This window comes from Ranitomeya imitator, chromosome 2 (genome assembly GCF_032444005.1).
Source record: "Ranitomeya imitator isolate aRanImi1 chromosome 2, aRanImi1.pri, whole genome shotgun sequence".
NCBI classification, from domain to species: Eukaryota; Metazoa; Chordata; class Amphibia; order Anura; family Dendrobatidae; genus Ranitomeya; species Ranitomeya imitator.
Genome location: NC_091283.1, coordinates 681,092,647 through 681,114,302, shown reverse-complemented (window position 1 = coordinate 681,114,302; position 21,656 = coordinate 681,092,647).

Here is a 21,656-nt window from a genome sequence, read left to right as displayed (position 1 = left end):
GGAAGCACCCACCCGGTTATAGACCCCTGCATTAAAGGGACACTGAAGGAGGAAGTGCTCCATGCTTTCCAGCATGTCGCCACACTCTTCACGGGGACAACCCCGATCATCAGAGTTCCTGTACTTCAGATTGTCCCTCACATACAGCCTCCCGTGGAAGCAGCGCCAGGCCAAGTCCCAAAACTTCGAGGGGATCCGTGAAGAATTTAACAACCCGAGCCCCCCCTCCAGATCCCGGCCTGGGCAATCTCTGAGCACCAGGGGCTTCTGGAAATGGGTCAACAGGACCTTACTGTCAAGGGATTTCCTCGACATGGCCCTGATTTCCCACATTCCCAGACCCCACCGGCGGATCACCTTCAGAGCCAGGGTAGCATAAGCCGGGAGATGTCCATGTGGTGTGCGTAGGTCCTTCACCTGCCCTCCTGTCTCCCATTCCTGGAAGAAAGGCCGAAACCATCCCCTGCAGGAGAATACCCACGGAGGAGCCCTCTCTGTCCAGAGGTTGGCAATGTTGGTCTTAAGAAAGGTGTTCACTAAGAACACCACTGGGTTGACCATACCCAACCCACCTAGTCTCCTCGTGCGGTACGTGACCTCCCTCTTGATTAGGTTAAGCCTGTTCCCCCATAACAGTTGGAAGAACAGGCTATAGACCCGCGTCCAGAGAGATTCCGGCAAGATGCAGACGCTGCCCAAGTAAATTAACAAAGGAAGCAAATAACCCTTGGCCAAGCTGACCCTTTCCCTCAGGGTTAAAGACCAACCCTTCCATTGGTCCACCTTCTGGGCGGCAATCTTGAGCCTGCCTTCCCAATTTCGTTGGGGATAGTCCCCTGGGCCAAAATTGATGCCTAAGATCTTAGCGGAGGACTGGGGCCCTGGAAGGGTGTCCGGGAGATCAAAACTTGGATCTCCCCCTCCCAGCCAGAGACTCTCACACTTTTCCCGGTTGATCATGGACCCGGAAGCCTCCGAGTAGCGCACGACCTCAGACATGACCCAATCCGCCTCCTCTCTCGAGGACACAAAAAGGGAGACGTCATCGGCGTACGCCACCACCCTCAGAGCGGCCCCCGGCTCCGCCTGGTCCATCCCGACTCCCACCAACGGTCCACGATCTACCCTCCTTAAGAAGGGATCGATCGCGAACACGTATAAAAGTGGGCTCAGAGGACAGCCCTGACGGACCCCAGAGCTCACCCCAAAAGGGTGACCAACCCAACCGTTCACGAGCGGGAAAGTCTCAGCCCCCTCATACAAGGTCTTTAACCAATTGACAAACCTCCCCGGCAGACCATACCTCAGAAGGACAGACCAGAGGTACTCATGGTTAACCCGGTCAAAAGCCTTTGCCTGGTCTAAGGACAACAAGTACCCCTTCCAGCGACCCGCAATGCCCTGCTCCACTGCCTCTCGGACACCGAGCACAGCACTAAAAGTACTGCGGCCTGGAACAGAACAATGCTGAGCCCCCGAAAGGAGCCGGGGTGCAAACTTCACCAGCCGATTAAACAACACCTTTGCCAGAATCTTTCGGTCCGTATCAAGAAGCGCTATGGGACGCCAATTCTCGATACGGGACGGGTCCTTACCCTTTGACAAGATAATCAAGGCGGACTTCCTCATTGAACTGGGAAGAGCACCCGAGGAGAGGCACTCATTAAACACCTCAGTCAAGAGGGGGACCAAGGAGTCCCTAAAAGTCTTGTAAAACTCGGATGTTAAGCCATCCGGACCTGGCGATTTCTTGGGCCGGAGCCCATCAATGGCCAGTCTCACTTCCTCTTCCCTGATTACCTCTGCCAAAACATGAAGAGAGGGGTCATCCCCTGGCTCAGGAACGGTTTCGGCCAGGAAAGCCGACATCTCATCTCGATCCAGATCCCTCTTTCTCAAGAGGCGCGAGTAAAAGGACCTGACCACCTCCAGGATCCCTGATTTGGATCTGTTCAGGGAACCCGTACTATCGATCAGTCCTGTCACCACCTTACAACTCACTGACATCTTACAGTTTCTGTAAGGGTCGGGCGAGCGGTACTTCCCGAAATCCCTCTCAAAAACCAAAGATGCGTGCCTATCATACTGACACCCCTTGAGCAAAGATTTCACTCTGGAGATTTCCTCTCGGTCACCTCCAGTCGAGACGAGCTGCTCGAGTTTCCTCCTCAGGCCTTGATACAAGAGGTGCCTGTTCAGACTTCTGAGGCTCGAGAGCTGACGGAAGAACCCCGCCACCCTTTTCTTGAAGATCTCCCACCACTCAGACTTAGTGCTACAGAGATCCAAAAGCGGTACCTGGCTCTGAAGAAAGGCCTCAAACGATTGTCTCACCTCCGCTTCTTCCAGAAGGGATGAATTCAGCTTCCACAGCCCTCTTCCCATCCGGGGTGTCTCTGTAACATTCAGAGAAAAGAAAATTAAACAGTGATCGGAGAACTCCACCTCAACGGCGGACACTGCAGAAAAGATGGCGTCCTCCTTCAAAAAAAAACCTGTCTATCCTAGACCTACTGCTACCCCTATGAAAGGTGAAACCCCCGTGACCTGGGGTGTGCCGAATGTGGACATCCACCAGGCGAGCTTCACTAGCTAAACTATTTAAGGCTATGCGATCATAAGCCAGGCGGCCTCCGGGACCCCCCCTATCACGGGATCTCGTAATGGTGTTGAAATCCCCACCGAAGACCACCTGCCGGCTCGTAAAAAGAAAGGGCTTGATCTTCATGAAGAGACATTTACGGTCCCACTTAGATTGTGGGCCATAGATGTTTATGAGCCGAAGCTCCTGTCCCCTCATGAAGACGTCTAAGACCAGGCACCTCCCCATTTCTACCTCAATAACCCGTCGGCATTCCACCTCAGCGGTCTTAAAAAGGACCGCCACCCCGCTATACGGCTCGGCCGCAAGAGACCAGTATGAGGGCCCACACCTCCACTCCTTTTTAGCCTTGTAAATGACCCCCATGTCCGTTAATCTGGTCTCCTGCAAAAACAAAATTTCAGCCTCAATTCGGGTGAAAAAATCAAAAGCCGCAAATCTAGCCGCATCAGACTTAATGCTGGCAACATTAATCGACGCCAGAGTCAACGGGGTGAGTTCCGCCATCATGGGTGATTAAGTTAGACGGCCTTCTTCCCCACCCCATCTTTCCTACTTTTCCCCTCCGAAGAGGGGACTGGATCAGACATGTTTTTCCTTTTCAAGGAAGATGAGGTATCCATTTTACCGGTGTCCTCGCCTCTGGGTTCCGGGTCAGTCCCCCCTCCAGAGGAAACAACGTCCCCCGGAGGACAGACTGCGCCGCCCCCCGAAAGCCCCCCAGGCGCCGCCCCCGGCCCCTCACCCTCGACCTCCGACTCAGCAGAGTCGTCGAGGGCTTGGAACCGGTTGGAGAGGGCAATCAGAGGGGAGCCGGTGAGCCCTTCCGTTGGCACATCTACGGTCAGGGGAGGGGGCGAGGGACCAGAAGGCTTAGCAACCCTCTTGTTCCCCTTCCCCCTTTTTTTGGTACGATTTTTTTTACCACCCTGCTTTAATGTCGGCTGATCCGTGACCTCCTCATCCACACTTTCATACTGGGAGGAGTTGTCGGAGTCAGCCCTGTTGTCCTCCCTCTCCATCCTCCTGATCTCCTCGCACACCTCCACCTCCCCCGGAGCCTCAGCGACAACAGCCGACACCCCAGAGGGGGGAGCAGACATTACCCCAGTTGCCTGAGGCTCTCCCTGCCCCCCACCCCCGCGGCGCGCTTCCTGCCTCCTCTGGTAGGCAGGACCTCGGGCTCTGTCTCTCCTCATCGGCCCCTCAGCCCCTCCCCCTCCGCCACCACCTACCACGGCAGAGGTTGAACCGCCAGAGGTTTCCCCCTCACGGCCTCCCCCCGCCCGGCCAGCAGCAGCATTGGAGAAGGAGCGAGGGCAGCGGCTGTACGGGTGACCTAGATCACCACACAGGTTACACCTTATGTCCTTACAGGATGCAGCGAGATGGCCTACCCCGCCACACAAGGCACATTTCTGCACCTTGCAGCTTGCGCTGAAGTGGCGGGGATCACCGCACCTGTGACAGACTTTCGGCTGCCCCTGGTAGAAGATCAGGATCCGGTCCCTTCCTATAAACGCCGAGGAAGGGATGTGGGTGACAGTACCCCCTGAGACCTTCAACTTCATCATGAAGGTCCAGCCCCCTGACCAAATGCCATACTCGTCCAGATTTTTTTTAGGGACGTTCGTGACTTCCCCATACCGGGAAAGCCACGTTAGAATGTCAACACCAGAAAGTGACTCGTTACATGTTACCACGGTCACTTTCTTCACGCCATTTTGGCGAGACACCGCTTGTGCAGCGAAGTCTCGCCAGCCGGGCCCCTCTTTCGCCAGCTCGTAATTTGACCAGAAGAGCTCAAGCCCCTCCGGCCGCACGAAACTGATGTCAAAGAAGAGGGTGGCCGCAGGATGAATCAGGGCAAAGATGTCAGTAACCCAAAAGCCCATCTCCAGGAGGAGCTCCACCACCCTACTCCTGGGTGGGCAAGCTTCACTGCCCCTCCAGCGAAGACGGACTACATTCCTCCTCGCCACCCCCTGCCCGGCTGTCGGGAGGGACCATACAGTTTCCCCCTCCCTTCTATCTTGGAAGGCGGCCAGGCCGTGTCTCTCCAGCCAGAAAGACAGATCCACCTCTCTTCCCTCTACCAAGATCGACCGCTCTCCGTTTTTTAGGGCTTCCAGAAAACGGCGCTGCAAAACGCCGTCCCCGGAACCCAGAGGCGAGGACACCCCCTGAGCCCCCCGTGAACCCCCTGGAGCCCCCGGCACCACCCTCGCAAAAGAAAGGGGGAGGGGAGCGACTGAGGGGGCAGATGGGCCAGCCTCCCCCCCACCACCGACATCCGTACCGCCATCCGCACCACCGACATCCACACCGCCATCCGCACCATTCACACCTGCAACACTTGCGATACCACTCGCACCCTCCCCCACATCCCCAGCACACCATCCATACCGTCATTCATATCCATACCGCCATTCACATCCTCATTCGCCGCGGCCACATTCACCCCGACATCCTTTTTATCAGTATGCTTTCTTTTACTTTTTTCTCCTGCTGGGGGCCCCTGCTGTATCTTTCCCAGGGGTGCCGCCGCCCCTTTAAGAGCCGTGGAGCAGAGCCCAACAGTCATTGTGCTCCGACCAGGCTCAGGAGCAGCAGCACTTCCTGAGCTCCTGGCAGAAACCACTTTTTTTTTCTCATTCTTGCTTGGAGCAGGGCCGGTCTCCGCCTCCGGACCCTGCTCTACAACGGGACCATGGCCAGACTTCTCTTCAGGCACCGGAGCCCCCGCACCACCAGATAGCGGTAAGTGGGCAGGGGACCCCGGCACCCCTTTGCCGGCTTTTACCGCCGGAACTTTAAACTTAGAGCCTGCATTTTTTTCCCTTTCTTTCTGAGTGGGCGGAGCCACTCGCGCCGAGGCCACGCCCCCACCGCCACCCGCGAATTTCACAGCGGGGGGTCCCGCAACCGCCGAGGCCACGCCCCCCCACCGGACACAGCACCGGCGGACGGGGCCGCAGCCGCACAGGCCACGCCCCCACCGCCGGCCGCGATCACAGCGGGGGGTCCCGCAACCGCCGAGGCCACGCCCCCCCCGCCGGACACAGCACCGGCGGACGGGGCCGCAGCCGCACAGGCCACGCCCCCACCGCCAGCCGCGATCACAGCGGGGGGTCCCGCAACATTCAAAGAAGCCACGCCCCCCTCACAGGCCCCAGACACGTGCATGGAGGGGGCAGCAGCTGGGGAAGCCACGCCCCCCGACGCCACCCGCACCGGAGACCCCGGGGTACACCCAGGGCCCCCCACAGTACTGACGCCAAGAGGCATAGCCCCCGCACCAGCGCTGACCCCTTCAGCACAGGCCACTCCCCCTCGGCGTCCAGCGGCGGCGGGACCCCCGGCACAGACCCATCGCTGGATCTGCGCACAGGGGCACCCGACCTGGCCACGGACACCGCCAGAGGAGCGACCAGCACCCTGCACTGCGTCTTAGCCTTAAACGCGCCCTTTCCTGATCCCCGGGCCCCCGAAAAAGATCCAGCCTTACGAGCGGATCCGCATGTGGGGGACCCGGACACCTTTCCAGCTCTCGCCGCCGGAGATGCGGCCCCGGCTGCCACTCGCACACCAGGTGCTGGGCCAGCCCCCCCTGCCACAGAGGACTTAGCCCGAGCACCACCACCATCATTAACTCCGGCACTGCCGGCACCGCACTCCATATCGCTGCCTGAATCCGAAGCACCACCACCAGGCATGGTGCCCCGATCCGGGCAGACTTTCCTCTCCCCGCTCCCTCGCTGCGAACCCACAACAGGGCCCGAGCCGGGGTGGGTAGCGGGTTCCGTACAACGGGACAGGGGGGCCCCAGGAAGGGGGGCGTAGACGAACTTCTCCACCACCAACTCTTTTGCCTTCTTTTTACGCTTTTTCCCCCTCCCGGTTGCCTCATCCTCGCAGACCTCATCCCCAAACAACAGCTCGCCAAACCGTGCTGGGGACTCGATCTGCCGCACTTGCTGCAGGATGAGGCAGCCCCCCTCACTGCTGGTACCGCCACCATCCTCCCCCTCGCTCCCGCTTTCCTCCGAATTACTGGAGTCCGACGGGAGGGCCACTTGCTCAGGGGCTATCCCGCTATACGATACCTGAGTGTTCACACCTCCCAGGCCTTCAGGTGGGTATGGCGCAGATGGATCGCCATCTTCCTCCTCCTCTTCCTCCACCTGGCAAGGGTCTCCTGACCCCTCAGGAGACCCACCGGTCATGGCCCTAAACCGGTCGTCGTTCCTTAATTTCTCTCCGAAGGGGCCGCTTCCCGCCAGAATATGCGCCCTCCGCTCCTCCAGGGATGTTATCGACCCCTTCAGCCTCTTTACCGTGGCGGCGACCTCTGCTCTTCTTGAGGAAGGGAGCCTGCATTTAGCGGTCGCCCTAGCTCCCTTCAACTCCTCCCGGAGTATCCTCAGTTTTTTGGCGGCCTCCTCGTATTCGTAGAGGTGCGCGTGTATTCGGGAGCCAAAGGTGGTTGACGGCTCTCCTGCCACCTGAGAGCCCCACATCAGGGGGCCCACCGCCGCACCTCTACTGGCCGCCTCTCCTCCGGGAGGAGGAACCGCCACGGCCTCGGCTTTAGGGGTCCCGGTCTTCTGGGGCCTGCGGCCCCCCGAACTCCTTCCACTTTTTCCCATGCTCCTGGGACTGGCTGGATGACACACGGGGCTACCTGATGGTATGTAAGGCCTCCCACCCCCAGCCGGCTTGCACCGGGGGGTGGGAGCCAGGGGCTCAGCCCCGAAGCTCAGTCCCAGGAACAGTCCTTGCTTCCTGGGAAGGGGCAGGCAAAGAGTCCCAGATGAAAAATCTCCCTTCCCAGGAGCACACGATCCTCAGCAGACCTCAGCCGACACCCTGCTCAGCAACCCCGCCTCTTCCTCTTCCTGGGTGGAGCTGGAATTACCGCGGCTGCTGGCACCAGACTTGCCCTCCAATAGATCCTCGTTAAAGGATTTAAAGTGTACTCATTCCAATTACAGAGCCTCGAAAGAGTCCTGTATTGTTATTTTTCGTCACTACCTCACCGGGTCGGGAGTGGGTAATTTGCGCACCTGCTGCTTTCCTTGGATGTGGTAGCCGTTTCTCAGGCTCCCTCTCCGGAATCGAACCCTGATTCTCCGTTACCCGTGGTCACCATGGTAGGCACAGAAAGTACCATCGAAAGTTGATAGGGCAGACACCCGAATGTATCGTCGCCGTCACGGGGACGTGCGATCGGCCCGAGGTTATCCAGAGTCGCAACGCTTACGGGGAGAGCGCGGCAGGGGGGAGGCCACGGAGGACCGTCCCGACGCCGCACCCAGGACCCCGGATTGGTTTTGGTCTGATAAATGCACGCATCCCTGGCGGTCAGCGCTCGTTTGCACGTATTAGCTCTAGAATTACCACAGTTGTCCGAGTCAACGGTTTGGAGCGATCAAAGGAACCATAACTGATTTAATGAGCCATTCGCAGTTTCACTGTACCGTCCGTGTGTACTTACACGTGCATGGCTTAATCTTTGAGACAAGCATATGCTACTGGCAGGATCAACCAGGTAGCTCCCCAACACGACTCTGGGAACGCGTTGAGGCGAGGGAGCGGACCCGGAGAGGAAAGAGTGAGAGAGGAAGAGAGAGGCCAGGATAGGAAGCCCCGCAGCGGGAAGGGCACCCAGAGGAAGGGAAATCCTCCTCGTCGTCCGTGCCGGCAGGCGGGCATCCCGGGGCGTCACCTTCCGGAGGAAAACAGGAGCCTGAACAGCGAGTGCAGTGCCACTGGGGAGATCGTGCACGCTGTACGGTGCGAGGCGGCCGATGCGGAGGGTGTCTGGAAAAAAACCCACCTTGCACGGAGAGGGCGAGGTGACTGGCCTCCGGAGGACACCACGGCTCCCCTGCCTCGTGACCCACCGCTCCCGGGGCGACACACAGAGTCACTGCTGGGGAGAGGGGCCAGGGCGGTGGGGGACCTATGCGGCGCCACCATCTGGCTTAGACCCGGCCTCCCGATCGGAGGGCATCTGTTGTAAAAACCACCCCTTGCACGGGGAGGGCCGTAGGTGACTGGCCTTCGGAGGACGCCACGGCCACCCTGCCTCGTGACCCACCGCTCCCGGGGCGACACACAGAGTCGCTGCTGGGGAGAGGGGCCAGGGCGGTGGGGGGCCTATGCGGGGCCTCCGTCTGGCTTAGACCTGCCTCCGCCGCGGGGGGTCCTCGACCCACCGGCGGACGGGCGCGAGGAGTGGGAGAGGGGGGCTGGCCGTCGGGGTCCACCGCGGCTCAGGCGCAGAGCCCGCCAGCGACGCGGAGGTCGCACGGGGGGCGCAGTTGGCCTGGCCGTGTCGGCGTCGCCCTATGGCGTAGTCCCTCGTCCCGGGCTCTTGCCCGTAACCTCAAAGGAGCCCCAACCGAGCGGCGTCTCCCCCCCAAAGCCGTGCCTCCGCTGTTGAGAACAGAAGAAGCCCGGGGCGGCAGTTCGCCGGGTACTCCCCTTCGCCAAAACTCTTTTTGCCCCACTCGTCTCTCCCTTTTCCATCCTCCCTTCTCGCTCTGGGGCGTCCGCTTGGTCTCTCTCTCGCTCTCTCCCTCTCGCGCTCCCTGCCGAGCCGCCTCAGAGGACGTCGGACGAGCGGGGAAGGCGACGGCGTTCGGCCGGGCACACCACGCGGTGAGAACCCACTCCGCCTGCCTCCCCACGCGTCTGTCGTCCCCCCACTATCGTAGGGGCTCGGGAAAAGACTGGAGAACGCGGAGCTCGGCGGTGGCGTGGAAGCGCCACCCACCGCCGCCGCTCTCGCCGATGCCCACCGCGGAGGCCGCCCATCGGACGATGGGTGGGGGTCGGCGCGGGCCTCCGCGGGCGAGCTGCGCATCTGGAAGTCAAAGGGCCGCCCTCGGAGAAGATCGTTGTGCTACCCCGCGCGGGGAGCGATTCGGACGACGGGCCCCCACGCCGTTCGCCCGCGCGGGTCGTCGGACCCCTGCCGTACCACAGTTCGGGTCAAACTCCCCCTTTGCACGGCAGCCACCGTCCTGCGAACGGGAGGCGACTGCCGGCGTGCACGCCCAAGGATGCGTGCCTGAATCCCGGGGGGTAAAAGAGGAAGGAGACCGCCCGCCTTAGACCGACGCGGGCTCCAAAGCCCGGGCCGAGCGAGCGGCACCACCTCCCCACCCGGGAGCGCTGAGCCAAATCGATCGGAGGAAGAGCCGGTGGGGGGCATGGGTGAGAAACCCCACCCGCTGCCATCCTTCCCCTCGGGGAGACGGGGAAGAAACATGCCCGATAGTCCTGGAGGTACCTCTCCGACACGCTACGGGCGCCCTCGAGACGGAATCCGGGTCACAGTGCGATTCTCTCATAGGTCTCCCCGGTGGCGTGGAAGCGGGAGACATCCGACGCAGAGAAACGCCAAGCCTGCTCTGAGGGGACCGAGTCAGGGGGTGCAATCCGCCCTCCTGGAGCCCTCCTCGGGACGAAGACTCCAGATCTGCCTCCCTTCTGACATCCGTCACCCTCGGAGAACCAGAACACGCTTGGGGAGGGTCCGTTCAGGCTCAGGCGACCCGGGAAACGCGTCTCTGACTTGGGGCAGACGACCGGCAAGAGTCCCCCTGGAGCCGCGGAAGCCTGGTGTCGACGCGAGGGCGGACTTCCATGCAAACAGGGGGTACTCGCCAAACCGCCTACCCGACTTGAGGAACCACGAAAACATTGGAAATCAGTCGGGCCCGAGAGGTACCCCTCTCTCCTATATCCTGCAGCTGGTGTGCAAAAGTGGGTATTTGCATGGCGAAACACCGACCCCCACTTTAAGGGAGCGAAGCCGAAAAGTGTCCGACTTCCTGGAGCTGTGCGGCGTATCCGGCGGCCAGAAATTCCTCATTCCGGTTCTATTTTTTTTCTTTTCGATTTTGCGAAATTTGGCGGCCAGGCGGCGTAGCTGGGGCCTGGACTAGCCCGAAACACCTGGAACCGGCGAGCGGAACGAATTTCCCAACGTTCTGCGGCTCCCGGAAGCCAAAAACGCATCGCCGAAAAATTTCAAAGTCCCAAGGACTCGTTCTTGAAAATCGATCCGGGGGTCATGGAAGTGTCCTCGGTACAGCTTCAGAGCTTTCCCCCCGCCTGGAAGTCTGAAAGTTCTATGTTTGTTCTAAGTGGAAAATCGCGTTTTTTTCAGTGTTCCACCCATCAGACCCAAACTTTGCCCACGCTTAGGTCTCTGTCTCGGGGTGCTTTACAACATATTGACGCCCCTTTAGGGTGGAAGTAGGGGAAAGGGGTCATTTTTCACAAAATCGGAAATTTCTCAAAATATTTCTAAGTGTCAAGGACACTTTTGGAAAATCTTCCCCAGGCTCCTGGAAGCCTCCTCGGTACGCCTCCTGCGGTTTCCCCCTGCCTGGAAGTCTGACACTTGTCTGAAATTTTTAGAGTATGAAAACGCGGTTTTTCACCCAAAATTCGACTTTGCGCCCATGACTCGCAAACTTCACCCACATTTGGGCGACTGTCCTGGGGTACCTCACAACATATTGACGCCCCCCTGGCGTGGAAATAGGGGAAACGTGTCAATTTTCACAAAATCGTGATTTTTTTTCAAAATATTTCTAAGTGTCAAGGACACTTTTGGAAAATCTTCCCCAGGCTCCTGGAAGCCTCCTCGGTACGCCTCCGGCGGTTTCCCCCCGCCTGGAAGTCTGACACACGTCAGAAAATTTCCAAGTCCAAAAATTCCGGAAAAACGACCAAGTCCCAAGGACTCATTCTGAACATCGCACCCGGGGCCCTGGAAGTGCGGTCGGTACAGCTGATGAGCTGATTTTCCCTTTCTATGGCTTTCCTCATATTTGTAGCGTTGTAATAAATAAATCCATGACGAGATTTAACTGACTCAGAAAGCTCCCTCTGCAATTTGTTATGAGACATGGCAAGAACCCTTTGTCCCACAGACAAATTCTGCATCATCTGTGTCAAACTAGACATCTCATCCAACAAGGTACCGAGCGGATCCATAGAAAGAGAAGCAGAGAAAAAAAACCTGTCCATAAGGTCAGTTATAATGTCAGGCCTCTGCAATACAGGTAATTGCAAGCTCTACTAGGTGGCAGCAGAGTGGCTGGAGGACTGCACACAGCACAACCAGACCTGCAATGCAGCGGAGAGGCCGCCATCAGGTGGCAGTAGAATAGTCAAAACAAAGCCTGGTCAAATATTAAATTGTAGTACAAAGGGGATAAGCAAACAACAGTCAATAACAAACCAAATGGGTCAGTACAAGTCAGGAGTGGATATGCCAAGGACAAGAGACAAAACAACAGCTCAGGGTCAATGCCAAGTCAAAAAGCCAGAGAGTCTATACACAAAAGGGGAACACAGTCAGAAAGTGAAGAGGGGGTTAATACACACGAGTTCAGTGAGCAAGCAGCAGCACAAATCAAGGCAAATGGGGTCAGCTACTCATGCTGTAGGCAGAAGCTATAACTGACATGGTCTGCAGGACACAACGGGGATAAATAGGAAACCTGAGACCAGACTGAGCCTGAGAAAGTTAACCCCTGGCATGACCAGACTGGAAAAAAGGGAAGACAGGACTCAAAACCCAGTCTGGATCATGACATTAGGCTTGGTGTTCAATGTGTAGGTGGGGTAGGTGGTAATGTTTGTGAAAGCACTATTGAACAACAACATCACATCCTATGCAAAGACAACTGACCCCTTCTGTTACAGAACAGGATACTCCACTACCTTTCTTTTGCAGACGCACAGTGGTATGCCTTGTTGATGAGGCCAGGATAGGGCATGTGTTGTGAATTCTGTGGCTGAATTCACTCCTGTGGTCACAAGTGGTACTGCAGCTTCTGGGCTTCCTCCCTCAGGTGTTCTGGTGAGCTCGTTGGCTGCCTTGTTATTTAACTCCACCTGATTCTGTCTTCCTTGCTCCTTGTCAATGTTCCAGTGTTGGATCTGAGCTTCTGGATCTTTCCTGTGGCCTGCTGCTCTGCTTAGATAAGTGCTTCTTTGCTTTTGTTGCTGTTTTTTCTGTCCAGCTTATCTATTCGTTTTTGCTGGAAGCTCTGAGACGCAAAGGGTGTACCGCCGTGCCGTTAGTTCGGCACGGTGGGTCTTTTTGCCCCCTTTGCGTGGTTTTTTGTTTTAGGGTTTTTTGTAGACTGCAAAGTTCTCTTTGCTATCCTCGCTCTATCTAGAATATCGGGCCTCACTTTGCTGAATCTATTTCATCCCTACGTTTTGTCTTTTCCTCTTGCTAACAGTCATTATATGTGGGGGGCTGCCTTTTCCTTTGGGGTATTTCTCTGAGGCAAGTCAGGCTTGTATTTCTATCTTCAGGCTAGTCAGTTCCTCAGGCTGTGCTGAGTTGCATAGGTAGTGTCAGGCGCAATCCACAGCTGCCTTTAGTTGTGTTTAGGATAGGTTCAGGTATTGCGGTCTACAGAGATTCCACGTCTCAGAGCTCGTTCTATTGTTTTTGGGTTATTGTCAGATCACTGTATGTGCTCTGATTACTGGCACACTGTGTTACTGGATTGCCTTCATAACAGGCATGTGCTCAAGTTGATGGCAATTGCAGCTTCAAGTGGCCTCTCCTCCACCTCAACATCACATCCAGTAAGATCCACAGAGGTGGCACCCAAATTACCCATGCTTCCCTCTGCATGCCAACTCTACAAACGTAAAACTGACTGTATGGAAACACAGATGGGGGAGTCTGAAGAGCTTTTCACTCATTCTATGCCATGGTCATCAGAAGTGTACTCAAAAGCTTCACAGAGTCAAAAGGAGAAAATCTGCACCAATACCCAAATTTTTTTTAGCATGGATACGGAGCAGGATGAAGCAGGGTCCGAGCAGCATCCTGACCCTCATCATCAGATGTTAACCCCTAAGGGGAGTGATCTTAATGAGATTCAGATATCTGGGGCTCACTTGGACTCTACTGTGCTCCCTCACGGTCCAGCAGTTTGAGTTCACCATACACTGCCCTCTCTCTGCACTGCAGCCAGCCCATGGTACTGCAGTTGTGGTCATGTAAAAGATTGTTTCATCTAATGCATGACAAAGCTAAGAGGTTGAACTCCACCATCTCCAATCTGTTTGCCATGAAAAGGCTACTTTTTCGCCTGGTAGATACAGATGGTTTCTGAAAGCTGATGGCCAAAGCAGTCCCCCAGTACCAATTGCCCAGTCGCCATTACTTTTCTCAGAAAGCTGTACCTGCGCTACACCAGCATGTTGCAGACAACATTATTCACTCCTTGACTAAATTTATGTCTGCTAGGGTGCAGCTCACCACAGGCACATCTCGCTGACTGGGCACTGGGTGACTATGGTGGATGTGGGGGCAGGCGCTGCTCCTCAAGTCTTGGAATCCCTAAGGCTTGCAGGATAAACTTCTACATTTAATACAAGCGCCACTGCTTCTGCCTCCTCTATCTCCTCTAGGGCCTTCACCTGCGTTCTCAACCTCTGCCTTAATGAGACACGCGTTCCAACAGTGTAGAGCGAATCCCCACGACCTCTGAATTGCACAGCCAGGGCTCATCGCAATCAGGAAGTGTTAAAATTGCTTTGGAGATCACAGATATACAGCTTAAGAGTTGTGGACAGCTCACCAGGCTGAGTTTGAGCAATGGCTGTCTCCACAGAACCTGCATCTAGGAAAGGCCGTGTCCGATAATGGTGCAAATCTGGTGGCGGCCCTATGGTGAAACAAGCTCACACATGTACCTTGCATGGCTCACATCTTCAACTTGTTGGTACAATGTTTTCTCCTCCACTATCCTGGCCTGGGTTGGCTGCTGCAGAAAGCACCGAGGTTGTGTGCTTTTTTCCGCCATTCACACACCTCAAGTCATCGGATTGCATCAATATAGAGATCTTTGTCCATGACAGTTAACAGGTTGATATGCAATGTACTGACACAGTGGAATTCCACTCTGCACATGTTGCAGTGACTGTGGCAGCAGCAACGAGCTCTGCAATATGTTATGTTGTATAGCCTGGGCCAACGCAGTACAGACGTTTATGGTGTGGGCACAGATTAAGGACCTCTACACCTTTCTGTACAGTTTTGAAATGGCTACTAAGATGGTTAGCGCTGATGACACCATCATCAGCATCACTATTCCAGTCATCTATATGCTGGAGCAGACTTTAAATAGCCTGCGGGAGGAGATGGTAGTCGCAGAAGAAGAGGAGGAAGCAGAGGATGATACGGAAGGGATAACATTGCCTCAAAGGTCTAGACTGTCGTCACACGTGGTTGCCAAGGCAGGGAGGATTACTGCGATCGAGGGGGGCTGGTGATAGACAAACTGTTAGTGAAGGTGCAAGATCCGAAGAACCAAATGGAGGAGGAAGAGGTGATAGGCAAGCAATTGTCAGGAGATGAAGAGGATAATTCTCCCCACTCTGCTGTTTGTGGTTGGTGGGAGGGGATGGAGGGAACAAGCATCAGTTTTACCCAGCCACCTACACAGCATGGGCTTGAACCTCAGGGTTGAGTCTGACATATGAGTGCCTTACATGTGTTACAAGTCTTACATGTGTGAACAAATGGAGAGGATGGTGCAGGACTTGAGCTGAATATCAATACCATCATGGAGGGTTTGGACCCTTTCATATTTGGGTCTTCCAAAATGGATGAACGATCTCACCTTGCCTCACAAGCGCGAAAGGTTTTATCATGCCTAGCAGCCAGCATTCTCTCTGTGCTGCTGGTGGTATCTTGATGGATAAGCTCAAGCGGCTGTCCCTTGAAAATGTAAAAATGTAGACAGCCTAAAAGTAATGAGCGAACATGCTCGCCACTATTTGGTACTCGCCTGAGTATCGCTGTGCTCGGCGTACTCGACGACCAGCGAGCATTTCTGGGATTATTCGGCGGGAGTAGTGTATAATCGGATCCTTTCGTCAAACTCAATTTGACAGGTGGGCCCGCCCCTATCAAAGTGTATCAAAGTGTGTAACCCCTCCCAGTCCCTGTCAGCCAGCTGTCCCTGTGTCTGGCTGACTTCCCCTTTTGATATAGTTTGATATTTTTACCACAGTATTTTGATCCAGTGATTATTATCCCCGTATTTGTTTTTATATTACATTTTATATGTAAGTGCTGTGAGATTGCATTCTGTAATCAGAACCGTGTATTTTATTCATGTTTTATAACACACCCAGCTGTTTATTTTATATCCTATTAGATTTTTCATTTTATGCGGGGCCTCTGCTAGACAGCAGACTGTTATGTGAAAAAATGTTTCTACTAACCCCCTGCACAGCATATGGTCATCTCATTTACTAGCTGTCTATTCCCAGCGACAAAGTAAAAAACAGGATTCTCATTTACACAAACAGAAAAAGACAGTTTTAACTAATTGCTACTAGACCAAAGCAACAAAAAACACATTTTAAGATAGCTGTAACTAATTTAAAATATTTATTGTCACATTCCACACAGAAAGGTCAATACACAAGCGTGACCGAAGCAACAAAAAAAAAACACATTTTAAGATAGCTGTAACTAATTTAAAATATTTATTGTCACATTCCACACAGAAAGGTCAATACACAAGCGTGACCGAAGCAACAAAAAACAGATGCATTATGTAAACACAGCATTGCTTAAAATATTTATTGTCACATTCCTCACCTACAGGAAAAATACATTATAAGACAGCTTTAACTAATTGCTAGCATATGTTAGCTATCGATGTGCACTGACAGACAAATACATTGACAAGTACATTTTTGTTGAATCTGATAACGACGGTCTGAACAAAGGGTTAAGCCTGAAAATTTTGATACCATAAAATCTGATACGATTCTATCATTATTCTGCAAGTCAGAAGTGAAGCACTGTAAAAGCTTCTTGAATGGGAACCCTCGCGCTAAATGATGTAATACATATATGCAATAATGGCCGCATACACGACTATACAAATCCTGGATTTGCGCGTTCTGATAACAATACGAGTCACAATTCTTGTTTAGGAATGTCACAAAATCACGTGGAAAGATAATATTGTCCGCACAAAGCCCGTAACTATAAAAAAATATGCCCGTCTTATCATTGCAGAGTACGATTAATACCCAGTGGCGTCCGGCTTGATTCGCCGGGTCTGTATTCACGATATATGCCGCGGGTCTCTGAGTCACTCTTTCTTCCGGAAGCAAATCACACAGAAACACACGGCGAATATGCGCTCCGTTGTGAATTCTGCTCTTGGGCTCCCTCCGGTGGTTATGAATGGTAGTGCTGCAGTAGTTGGATTGCAGCATTTATCAGGTGTATCCATTTTTTGCAATTTGGGCTGGGCTATTTAAGTCCTGCTTTATCCTTTAGTCAGTGCCAGTTGTCCATTGTTTTTGGAGGATTCACATCCATACTTGGTCTTTCCTGGTCTGCTGTTCATTTCTTCAAAGATAAGTTCTGGCCTTGTTTTTGCTGTCCACCTGCTGTGGACCTTATAGTCTGTGCATTTTCTTGTTTTGTTTTGTCCATCTTTGTCTGTGAAGGATTTTTTGCAGCCTAGCTGTGTCTCTGGAGATGCAGATATACCCTCCATGTCTTTAGTCAGATGTGGTGTTTTGTATTTTCTGTGGTGGATATTTTCTAGTGTTTTAATACTGACCGCATAGTACTCTGTCCTATTCTTCCTTTTTAGCTAGTATGGCCTCCTATGCTAAATCCTGATTTCATGTCTGCATATGTTATTTCTCTCTCCTTTCACAGTCAATATTTGTGGGCGGCTGTCTATCCTTTGGGGATTTTCTCTGAGACAAGATAGTTTTCCCGTTTCTGTCTTTAGGGGTAGTTAGTTCTTAGGCTTTGTCGAGGGGTCTAGGGAGTGTTAGTTACCCCCCACGGCTACTTCTAGTTGCGCTGCTAGTTCAGGGTTTGCGGTCAGTAAAGGTACCACCTTCTCCAGAGTACGTCTCATGCTGCTCCTAGGCCACCAGATCATAACAGTACAACTGGCCAACAATGAGTTAAATGCATCTCAGAAGAAGGGAAGGAAGCTCTTGAGCCATTTTTTTCTCTCCAGTCTATTATGTGTTCTCTTCCCTCTTAATCTCTGGGTGGCTACGGAACCTAGTATTACCATGAATGTTCAGGAGTTAGTTTCTCGGGTGGATCAGCTTGCTGCTAGGGTACAGGGTATTTCAGATTTTATTATTCAGACTCCTGCCTTAGAACCTAAGATTCCCACTCCTGATTTATTTTTTGGTGACAGATCCAAATTTTTGAGTTTCAAAAATAATTGTAAACTGTTTTTTGCATTGAGACCCCATTCTTCTGGTGATCCCATTCAGCAGGTTAAAATAATCATATTCTTGCTGCGTGGTGACCCACAGGATTGGGCATTTTCCCTGGAATCTGGCAATCCTGCTTTGCTTAATGTTGATTCTTTCTTTCAAGCATTGGGGTTATTGTATGATGAGTAGTGTTGAGCGATACCTTCCAATATCGGAAAGTATCGGTATCGGATTGGATCGGCCGATATTCGAAAAATATCGGATATCGCCGATACCGATACCCGATCCCAATGCAAGTCAATGGGACCAAAATATCGGAATTAAAATAAACCCTTTCTTTCCTTGTAGGTTCATTCTACATGAAGGAAAACAACTAAGAATAATGCAGGATGTATTTGGGGAGGTGGCGGAGACATTAAAGGCATAGAGGTTTAGCCCAATCAAATAGAATAGCATTTTTTTTTTTTTAAAGACGTTCGGAGTGACAAAGATATTGACTATGTAATTTTTTTTTTATTTTGTCAGATATTGATGTTTCACTATTCCACGCCCTTCCCCTTCTTTTTTTTTTACTTTTCCCACACTTTCATCTTCTTCATCATCAGCATCTTTGACATAAACTTCTTCACCTTATTCATCTTCTTCTTCATCTTCTACCTATTTTTTTTTTATTACATTCTTCATATTAATTTTATTCAACTATTATTATTCTTCCTATTCTACTTCTTCATCATATTCTCATTTGTGACAGGCATTCCCGTAGTTGTTATCTATAAAAGTTGGAAGATTACACCTTCCGTTCTGCCAGTCACAAAAGTTACATTTGTCCGCGTTCAGTTTGGCCTGCAGCATCAGGCTTTATCCAGGGGCACCACGAGGAGGAACGGACTCACCCCCATACACTGCTTAGTCTTCTTCTGCATATAATTGAGATAATATCTTTTGCTCTGATATTAAGTGTTATGCTTAATGTTCTTCTGCTCTTTGTTCTGCAGTCTCTTGTTCTTCTGCTTCTCGGTCTTCCATGTCGTCGTCTCCAGGGTCGTCGTCTCCGCCGTCGTCGTCTCCGCCGTCGTCGTCGTCATCGGGGTGGTCTTCCGGGTCGTCGACTTTAGGGTCTTCAACTTGGAAATGTAGCAGAAGGTACAAGAAGGCTGAGAAAATGCCAAGAACCAGCTGATGGAACTGGAACTCGGATGGCTACCCGAAGGTTCAAGAGCCTATGGAACTACCGAGGACCAGCTGACGTTACTGGAACCCGGTTACTAAGCAGGAGTTACCCGTGCTAAAAAGCACTACCAAGGACCGCCTGACGTTGGCGGAACTCGGATGCCCAGAAGGAGGCACCTAAGCCAAAGGCTCTGCCTGGAACCAGCTGACGTTACTGGAACCAGGATGGGGAGCAGAAGGTACAAGAGCAAAAGACACTGCCGAGAACCAGCTGACGGTGCTGGAACCAGGTGGTGGACCCGAAGGCCCACAGGAGAGGAGAGAACAGCTAGGCCGCGAGGCAGCCGCAGTTACCAAACCCCAACAGTCCTACAGGGGGAGCTGGGCCTACTGGCACTACAGAACCAGCCTTGACTACCAGTTCATGCAGCCCACATAGGAAGCTCCTAAACTGGAGGCACCCTGGAGTTGGCTAACCCGACCGCACCACGACGGGGCAAGCATAGGCGTCTCAGTGAGCTTGACACAACCCGGAAAGAGCTGACGGTGCTGAAACCAGGCTTGGCACGAGGGAGTACCTGTGACAAAAACACTGCCGAGAACCAGGTGGCGGTGCTGGAACCCGGATGCGTTGCCCCAGTGTGCAAGAGCCAATGGCACGACCGAGGACCAGCTGACGGTGCTGGAACCCGGTTACTAAGCTGTAGGTGCCCGCGCTTAAAAGCACTACCAAGGACCGCCTGGCGTTGGCGGAACTCGGATACCCAGGAGGAGGCACCTAAGCCAAAGGCTCAGCCCGGAACCAGCTGGCGGTGCTGGAACCAGCTGGTGGACCCGAAGGCCCACAGGAGAGGAGAGAACAGCTAGGCCACGAGGCAGCCGCAGTTACCGAACCCCAACAGTCCTACAGGGGGAGCTGGGCCTACTGGCACTACAGAACCAGCCTTGACTACCAGTTCACGCAGCCCACATAGGAAGCTCCTAAACTGGAGGCACCCTGGAGTTGGCTAACCCGACCGCACCACGACGGGGCAAGCATAGGCGTCTCAGTGAGCTTGACACAACCCGGAAACAGCTGGCGGTGCTGAAACCAGGCTTGGCACGAGGGAGTACCTGTGACAAAAACACTGCCGAGAACCAGCTGGCGGTGCTGGAACCCGGATGCGTTGCCCCAGTGTGCAAGAGCCAATGGCACGACCGAGGACCAGCTGACGGTGCTGGAACCCGGTTACTAAGCTGTAGGTGCCCGCGCTTAAAAGCACTACCAAGGACCGCCTGGCGTTGGCGGAACTCGGATACCCAGGAGGAGGCACCTAAGCCAAAGGCTCGGCCCGGAACCAGCTGGCGGTGCTGGAACCAGGTGGTGGACCCGAAGGCCCAAAGGAGAGGAGAGAACAGCTAGGCTGCGAGGCAGCCGCAGTTACCGAACCCCAACAGTCCTACAGGGGGAGCTGGGCCTACTGGCACTACAGAACCAGCCTTGACTACCAGTTCACGCAGCCCACATAGGAAGCTCCTAAACTGGAGGCACCCTGGAGTTGGCTAACCCGACTGCACCACGACGGGGCAAGCATAGGCGTCTCAGTGAGCTTGACACAACCCGGAAACAGCTGGTGGTGCTGAAACCAGGCTTGGCACGAGGGAGTACCTGTGACAAAAACACTGCCGAGAACCAGCTGGCGGTGCTGGAACCCGGATGCGTTGCCCCAGTGTGCAAGAGCCAATGGCACGACCGAGGACCAGCTGACGGTGCTGGAACCCGGTTACTAAGCTGTAGGTGCCCGCGCTTAAAAGCACTACCAAGGACCGCCTGGCGTTGGCGGAACTCGGATACACAGGAGGAGGCACCTAAGCCAAAGGCTCGGCCCAGAACCAGCTGGCGGTGCTGGAACCAGGTGGTGGACCCGAAGGCCCACAGGAGAGGAGAGAACAGCTAGGCCGCGAGGCAGCCGCAGTTACCGAACCCCAACAGTCCAACAGGGGGAGCTGGGCCTACTGGCACTACAGAACCAGCCTTGACTACCAGTTCACGCAGCCCACATAGGAAGCTCCTAAACTGGAGGCACCCTGGAGTTGGCTAACCCGACCGCACCACGACGGGGCAAGCATAGGCGTCTCAGTGAGCTTGACACTACCCGGAAACAGCTGGCGGTGCTGGAACCAGGCTGGGCATGAGGGAGTACCCGTGACAAAAACACTGCCGAGAACCAGCTGGCGGTGCTGGAACCCAGATGCGTTGCCTATCAAACATTGTCTTCCTACAGCCCCAACTAGCGGTGTTGGAGCAAAGGGTAAGCAGGGGGAGCAGAGTGTAGGCCAAAGCCTGCAATGGAGTCAGCTTTGTGTCTGCGTTGCGTTTGCAGGACACTTTGCCGGCTACACAGTGGGGGAACAGCAGGTTGTGCTGAACCCCACTAACACATTGGCTGGTGTTTTTCTCTGTGCAGCTAGCGCTTCCGGGCAAAAACTAGCGTTGTTAGAGCCCAGGGTCAGCAGGAGGAGGAGAGGAGCAGAGTGTAGGCCGAAGCCTAGTTGAACCAATTTCAAAGGTAACCTTTAACCCCCCCTCAGGTGTTACAAAGTACAAGAGCCACACCTTGTGCAGCAT